Source organism: Enhydra lutris, unplaced genomic scaffold, assembly GCF_002288905.1.
Source record: "Enhydra lutris kenyoni isolate GAN:26980312 unplaced genomic scaffold, ASM228890v2 scaffoldscaffold5, whole genome shotgun sequence".
In the NCBI taxonomy this organism is placed as follows: domain Eukaryota; kingdom Metazoa; phylum Chordata; class Mammalia; order Carnivora; family Mustelidae; genus Enhydra; species Enhydra lutris.
In genome coordinates, this window is record NW_019154089.1 from 30,074,212 (window position 1) to 30,082,677 (window position 8,466).

Genomic DNA, 8,466 nt, shown 5'->3' on the forward strand with positions numbered 1-8,466 from the left:
CTTCCCCTTATAAGATTCCTTGTAGGGGTGCCTGGGTGGTACAGTTGGTTGAGCACCCAACTCTTGGTTTCAGCTCAGGTCATGAGTTCAGAAAGATGAAAGAAAAGTTCTGGAGAATGATGTTGGTGATGGTTGCACGACAGAATGAATGTATTTAATGCCACTGAGCTATACACTTCAAAATGGCTAAAATGGTCAATGTTATTAATATTTTACCACAATGAAAGAATACAAAGAAGTCAACTCAAGGAAAAAACTACACAATGGGCCTTAACCAAAATAATACCTGACTTTGGATATCCCTCCTAGAATAATTTCCTGGAGAGAAAAGTGTGGCGTATCTTCAATCCGGGGGCTGAATCTTCTCATCATTTTGTTTTCCTCTTAAAGCATTGGAATTTGTGACAGGTCATGTTCATTATGAAAAAATGTTTTCCTTTTGCTTTTTAAGTTACACTAATGTAGGAGAGATGAGTCAAGCAAGCAGATTTTGTGGGGGGGGGCTTTGGTTAGTTTATTTTTTTTAAGTATTTTCATTTGTCCACATCATGATTTTAAACTCATACACACACACACTCCCTATCTAATGCACCTACAAACACACACACACACACACACACACACACACACACACATACACTCACACACAAACCTACACAAGAAGTCAGAGCTTTGCTCAGACCCAATGACTCTGTAAAGTGAATTTTTCACTGATTTATCAGTTCATTTGAGCAAACTGCGGACACAGCCTCAGAAAGACCATTCTCAGAATAGATGGTCAACTTTTATCCCGTAGCAACAACTAGGAACCAATTAGAGTCATTCTCTTCAATGGGGCTTATTATTGGTGCTAATCTGTGAATAGAAGAGTCCAATTGTGAGGAAGGTTAGCAACCCCAAATAACATGCCCACGAGGTTTATTAGGCTTCTGCCAACACCTTTAGGCTGCCTTAATTGCCTCTTCAGGGCTGATTTCACACAGAGAATGGAGTCATTTCCAGTGCTCTAGTCTAGTTCTCTCAGCTTCAGGTATGGAAGGCAGGGAAGAGCACAGAAAACTTGGGTCACTCTACTAAACCTATAAAAGAGGTATTTTAAGGAACTTCCACAACATTGCACAGCTAAATTCAGTAGAACAGAACCTGGGGCCCAAATCTGTCTTACTTAAAATCTATTACATTTCTACTACATCACACACTAACCCACTCCTGAAGAGTCAGCCCTCAGAAAAAGAACAAGCCAATGTGTGCCTTCATCCAATATTGTTCAGTTCTTCCTATATCCTGGTCCCCTTTCAGCAGCCCTCCTTACCATACTCTTACAGGAGTCCAGTCCCCTGCCACACATACCCATTAAGGAATAAAGCAGTTGGTGAGATGAACTTCTAAGTCAACTACAACTAGAACTAACTGGGTGCTTGGACCTATGTTAAATGTTTCACACGTGTTATGAAAAATATTTTGTAAAGTCTTATTCTTAGATATGATTGGTGATGCTGAGGACTGAGAAATCATCAGCAAAACCAGAGCCTAAATTTATGACACCAGACTGAGTCCCAGGCCTTTCTATTTCACCACATTGCCCTTGGGGCCAAAACATACAACTCCATCTTCCTCACCACAGTGAATGTCAGTAAGTGGAGTACAATATTGACTTTGTCATATAAACAAAGCAGGCAAGGGAAAGAGTAGAGATGGCAAAAGAACAAGGAGCCCTTAGCCAAGGGAAGAAAGGACTTTTCTATGAAGAAAGCTCTCTTACATTTTGCTTTCAAAGAATTTCTTTATAGCAGCAAGGACTCTATGAAATACATTTGTGTTGGAAAGCACAAGAATGCATCAATATTTCTTCTGTGTTTTCTGTCTTGGGTTGAAGGACTGTGGTAGAAATTGTTCCTTCCATCAGGAAGCTAACCCTGATTCTGGCAGATAAATAAGGTAAGGCGGATCCAGAGTCAATCCTGATAGCGTCCCAAAGTCCTCTCGCTCCTCTGACCAACATCTTAGAAAACTAGATCAGACGTTTCCTAAGAGATTTGCTCACAAGAGGTTCATTATTCTTTGAATCGGGCTGGAGTAAAAATCCCCCTGTGAAACGGAGGGGAGGGGGGCCTACCCCTTGGATGGCTTCGTGTTATTTCCTGTCTCAAGATCTCCAGGGCTGAGAGTGCTTACCCTAGAGCACCCCCTTGCAAAGTTGGTGAGGGGGGTGGTATGCAGGGAAAAAAGACTTTTCAAGGAGATTCAGGTCAAGGAACAAGAGAAGACTCAAGCTGGACCTTGATTTTTCTTTTCTTTTACTCAGCCAATGAAACCACCCAACAAATTGCTTCTACAGACCAAAAAAAACCCTGACGGTTTGAAAGGAGGGATTCTAAGTGCTTCCTTTTCAGCTTTGTGAAAAGAAATCTTTTTCTCTGAAATTAAGCACAGAAGCAAGCTAACACCACCAGACAAGTGGTAAACAACTTTGACAGAAATTAATCAGGACAAATCAGTGTGGCAGGGATATTTGGTCTCCCATGGAAGTGTCAGAAAATCATACAATTGTCAGACAGTAAGTGCCTAGCCTAGAAGCCAGGACAATGCAGGAAACTTCTCATGGATGAAATTAATACACAGAAAACCCCTCGGTGGGCAGAAGGTACTTTCCAGGGAAGTTTGTGCCTGAGCTTAGGAAGAATCAGAGTCAAATGCAACAGACAGTTCCGGGACAGAGCTGAGCTGACCAACAGCATGGTTTTTATGCCTATCACTTGAGCTTGTAAAATTTAAAGAATTGAAGCATTAAATCTTCCACTGACAAGTCTCCTGGAGAGCTTGTTTCTGTTCTCTAGCTGATTACAGCATGTGAAAACCCCAAGCAAAGTGGTCCTAGTGGAATGTGCAAGGAAAATTTCACTTCATCTGACTGCCATCAAGCTAGACTCAAATTGTGAAGTTACCTGAAGCTTCATGATGAAACTGGAAAATAAAACACCTGGGTTCCCATACTGGCCCGGCTGCCGTCCCCATAGGGAATCAATGCTAGACCTTATTTCTTTCCTCTGAAAAATGAGGGGTTTTTTTTCTTTTTTTTTTTTTTTAAAGATTTTATTTCTTTATTTGACAAACAGAGATCACAAGTAGGCAGAGAGGCAGGCAGAGAGAGAGGGAAGCAGGCTCCCCGCTGAGCAGAGAGCCCGACGCGGGGCTCTATCCCAGGACCCTGAGATCACGACCTAAGCCGAAGGCAGAGGCTTTAACCCACTGAGCCACCCAGGTGCCCCCCAAAATGAGGGTTTTGATGAGAGTCTCTAGCATTCCTTTAGGCCTTCACAATCTAGATTTCTAAATTCATCTCTGGCCCCTTTTATTTCCCTCTATTCCAAGTTCTCCCCTCCCCTGCCAGTCACTTGCCTACTATATTCCAAGGCAAAAGACTGACCCATGATAATGTCTGTAAATGTTATTTGATTCAGAATACACACACACACACACACACACACACACACACACACACACACAGCCAAAGGATAAAGATTTTACAATCTTCATTTTGCAGAGCAAAAGCTGAGACTCAGAGGGATTAAAGCATTTGCCCAAGATCGAAGACCAAGAAGAGGGTTGCTTTGGAATTTGAATCCAGGACCATCTAACTCTGAAGTTCACATTCTCCTTGCTGTAGACTGTATCCTACAGTCTCTCTCTGCGGCTCTGGACCTTTCTTATGAGTCCCAGGGCAAATGGCTCTTTTTCTCTCAGCTTGAAACTCCTAAGGAACAAACCTCTGTTCCCCATCAAAGCCCATTTGTCCTCTCTCTGATTTCCTCAAATGTCTATCAGTTTTGCACACATTTTCTTTATAACTGAGAGGGGATAACCTATTCTAATTACCTATTCCAACCCACTTATAAAAAAGAGGAAGAGGGGTGCCTGGGCAGCTCAGTCCATAAAGTATCCAACTCTCGGTTTCAGCTCAGGTCGTGATCTCAGGGTCATGAGATGGGGCCCAGCACTGGGTTCCACACTGAGCATGGGGCCTGCCTAAAATTCTCTCTCTCCCTCCACCCCTCCCGTGCTCTTGCTCTTTCTCTCTCTTAAAAAAAGAAAAAAAAAAAAAGAAGAAGAAACTGAAGCCCAGACAGGAAGCATTTTCTCATACAAAGAGTATTTACACATAAGGCCCATTTTAAGCTTTTTTCAGCTTTAAGCTATCACACAGTCATGACTACTAAAATATCACTGAACTGTCTCTGATTAATGAATTAACTCTCATAGGTAATATTTTTTTTTTACAAATAAGATACATTTTCTACCATAATAAAAGGAATACATGCTTATTTTTGACAATTTGGAAACTAAAGCAAAGTAGGACAAGAAAGAAATCCATTCATAAATCATCAAAGGAGGGCACTATTAAGTTTACCAAATTTACTTCCAGTACTTTCTCTTTCTTTTCCTTGGCATCGTTTCAGTTTTATTTTTTTATAAAGCTTTTTTTCTGATTATAAAAATAATATGTGGTCCACAAAGAGATACCACTGTACACCCAACAGAATGGTTAAAATTTTAAAAAGGATGAACACCATCAAATATTGGCAAGGGTATGGAGGAATCAGAACTTGCTTACATTGATGGCAAAAGTATAAAATGGTACAACCACTTTGAGAATGGGCCTGGAGTTTTCTTACAAAACCAAATACAGGGGCGCCTGGGTGGCTCAGTGGGTTAAAGCCTCTGCCTTCAGCTGAGGTCATGATCCCAGGGTCCTGGGATCGAGCCCCATGTTGGGCTCCCTGCTCAGTGGGGAGCCTGCTTCCTTTCCTCTCTCTGCCTGCCTCTCTGCTTGCCTCTCTGCCTACTTGTGATCTCTCTCTGTCAAATAAATAAATAAAATCTTTAAAAAATAAATAAATAAACAAAATTAAAAAAAAAAAAACCTAAATACATACCTACTCTATGACCCAGAACTACACCCAGGGATTTACCCAAGAGAAAAAACCTATGTCCACAAAAAGACTGTATAAGAATGTTCATAACAGCTTTATTTATAATAGCCCAAAACTGGAAATAGCCTAGGTGTCCATCAATAGGAGAACCAAAATACCAACAGTGGTACATGTGTCCCATTCCAGCAACAGAGAGGAACAAACTACTGGTATATGCAATAGCATGGGAAAATCTCAAAAACATTATGTCGAATAAAAGAACTTTACATAGAAGCCTGCATACTGTATGATTCCATTTACATGAACTTCTGTGACAGGCAAAACTAACCCATGCCAGAAAAATACAAGCACAGAAGTTGCTTTGGGGAAATGGACTGACCCGGAATGAAGGCACTTTCCAAGGTGATGATGATGTTCTGAATCTTGCTAAGGATTAGTCAAGTGGATGCATTTGTCAGAACCCACTGAATGGTACACAGAATTTGTGCACTTCGTCTTACAAATAAATCTTACCTTATAAGGAAAAAGAAAAAGGTACACAACAAATACTGAATTTTAACAGTAATGCATAATGAAATATTTCGGTACAGGTATACTGAGGCCAACAACTTATTTTGAAATGCATCAAAAAATAAAACAGATAAGTAGGGAAATGGGTAGATAAGTGATGGAGTGTAATAAAATGTTAACTGTAGAATCTAGGTGGTGATATAAGCTTATATCTAGTGATATAAGCATATTCACTAAAAAATTATTTCATACTTTCTGTATGTTTGAGAATAATAAATAATAATAAATAATAAATAATAAAAAATAAATAATAATAAAATGTCAGGGGAAGGGGAAAAAAAGGAAAAGAAAAAAAGTAGGAAGTATGGGAAACTCAAAAAGTTCAGAGAAAACAAGACTCTCCCAAAACACTATACCGAACAACAATATTGAAAACAACAGTGAATTACTCTCCATCCTTTTTTCAATATTTAGTGGTGTGGGTGGGTGTTTTACAAAATTAGTACCAAACAGATATAAATCTTCATATTTGAAGTAGCATTTTATGAACGGTACTTTCCCAGGCAATTAAATATTCTTAAAAAATACTGTATTATAATTTATTTCAGTTTATTCTGGATATTTTAGGTTATTTTTCACTGCTGTAAGTAAATGACAGCTTGACGAACATGCACGAGTAAACAGGCATTTTGTCTAAGGCCTTACAGCTACCTAACGCTGTTTGCAAAAGGAAATACTTTCCAAAGCAATACAGCACTGGGGTTTAAAGGGTGGAAATATATCCACCTCTACCACCTACTGTCTTTCCTTAGGAAATGTACTGAGTCTGCCTAGATCTATTTCTTCTTCTGTGCTCCAAGGTAGTATTCTGGAAGTGCCTAGCACTGTGCCTGGTACATGATTAACACAGTAAATGGCAGCTGTGATTATTTCATGTTATTTGTGCACGGTGACAGCTAATTGAGAATATTTCTGACAAAAGAAATATTCAGGGAGACACAGCAAGAAACATAGATTATAACAAAAACCTGTCTAGCTTGACTTAGTATCCCCACATCTTGCAATTTCAATCCTGTCAGAGGTACTCAATAAATATAAGCCGAATAAATTGGTAATGAATGAATGTATAAATAAGAGGGTAGGTGCCTGACTTTAATTTACCTAGCCACGAGGGCAGCCTCAACTTCCCTTGTAAGCTTTTCCTGCCCCTATCCCTCTGGAAGCCCCTGAACACATCTCCTTTGTTAGCTGAAATTGCATGGGATGAGTTAACTTGGAGACCAGAGTTCAAAGTCTGACTTCTATCTCTAACTAGCCATGTGTCTTTGGACTAAGATACTGGTTAAAATAAATAAAGAAAGAAAGAAAGAAGAAAGAGAAAGAAAGAAGAAAAGAAAAGAAAAAGAAAAAGAAACCATTATTCTATGAGTATTACAATAGTCTCTAATGAGGGAAGGGTACAGAACATGTCATGACCCTCCCCCCCTTGTTCAGATGTGAAAACTGAGGCCCAGAGAAGTTAAATTATTTATCCAAATTTCCTCCTCCAGACCAAGAGGCAGTCAAGTAAACAACCTCCACAGGCCCTTCTGGCTCTAAGGGGCTTAGGCTGCAAAGAGCTTCCCCCATAGACTACCCTTCCGGCTACATCTTTCTGAGCGCCTTCCCACTCTCATCCTCTTCCCCAAAGCCAGCTGCGCCAAGCTATGCTAGGGGTTTTTGACAACAGAGGGGGCTGCCGAGACAAACTGGGCTTTCTCCAAATAAGGAAGAGAAGTGTGCCAGCCTACTGAGATGCAGCCCGAGTTCCTCATTCCACCCTGAGTTCTGTGAAGCCCCTTGAGGCACAGTAGTACAAAATACTCTTGAAATCAGTGGTACGAAATATAATCCACAAGGAATATGTGCTCTGGTCCTCGCTCTGCCAGTAACAACCGTCATCCCAGGAAAGTCCCTTCACAGAAATGTAAAAAAGTCCTTGCTCAGGGGTTCTCAAACTTGGCTGTGCATCAGAATCTCCCAGATTTTACTGAACATACACAATCCAGGCAGATACACACACTCCCCAGCCATTGTCATCCCCACTGTGTTCTTAGACATGGACATGCAAGGCGAGCCTGTGGCTGCATCTCCTTCCTGCTATTTGCAAACAAAAGTTCAAAACTTTCATGTTCTGAGCAGTGGGGAGAAAGGATTTGGTTCTAAAGGTTCCTGCTTTCACAGGATTATTCTGGGATTTCTGTGCCCGGATGGTGACTTCACATGCCATACTGGCACTGGTAGAAAGTCCATCTATGGGGGAAAATTTAATGCTGAGAATTTCATCCTGAAGCATATGGGTCCTTCCACCTTGTCCATGGCAAATGCTGGACCCAACACCAATGGTTGGCAGTTTTTCATCTGCACTGCCAAGACTGAGTGCTTGGATGGCAAGCCTGGTCTTTGTCACGATAAAAAAAAAGAAAAAAAAAAAAGGCATGAATATTGTGGAAGCCCTGGAGCACTTTGGGTTAAGAAACATCAAGACCAGCAAGATCATCACCATTGCTGACCATGAACAATCTAACAAATCTGATTTGTGTTTTAGCCATCAGACCATTCCTTCTGTAGCTTAGATGAGCCCCCCTTCATCCTCATCTGCTCAAAATATCCCAAAATCTTTGTGTTCTCATTGCAGTTCTATGGGTTTCATATTTGTCTTACCCCCTCCAACTCTAGCTGGATTGCAGAGTTAAGTTGATCATATAAAATAAGAACTAAACAGAAGAAAAAGAAGAATGAGGAGAAGCAGGAGAAAACACACAATCCAGGCCCCATCACAGACCTATTCCTCTCCCAGAATCTTCAGGCATGGAACCTGGAAATCTATAAGATCCTAGGCCTTTCTAATACAGAGACATTTTTGGAAGCCACTAAATTAGATAAATTCAAGGTTCTTTTTTTTCATTCTGAGATGTAAACTCAAAATGCATCAACCTCTCTCCTGCTCCCATAAAATACAACGCCTTATATTTCTGGTTTACTG

The 8,466-nt window shown here is 40.5% G+C and overlaps 1 pseudogene; it reads left to right on the top strand.

The window, feature by feature from the left end:
* Positions 1–7,539: 7,539 nt before the first annotated feature.
* Positions 7,540–8,056, top strand: LOC111141098 (annotated as a pseudogene).
* The last annotated feature ends 410 nt before the right edge of the window (positions 8,057–8,466 follow it).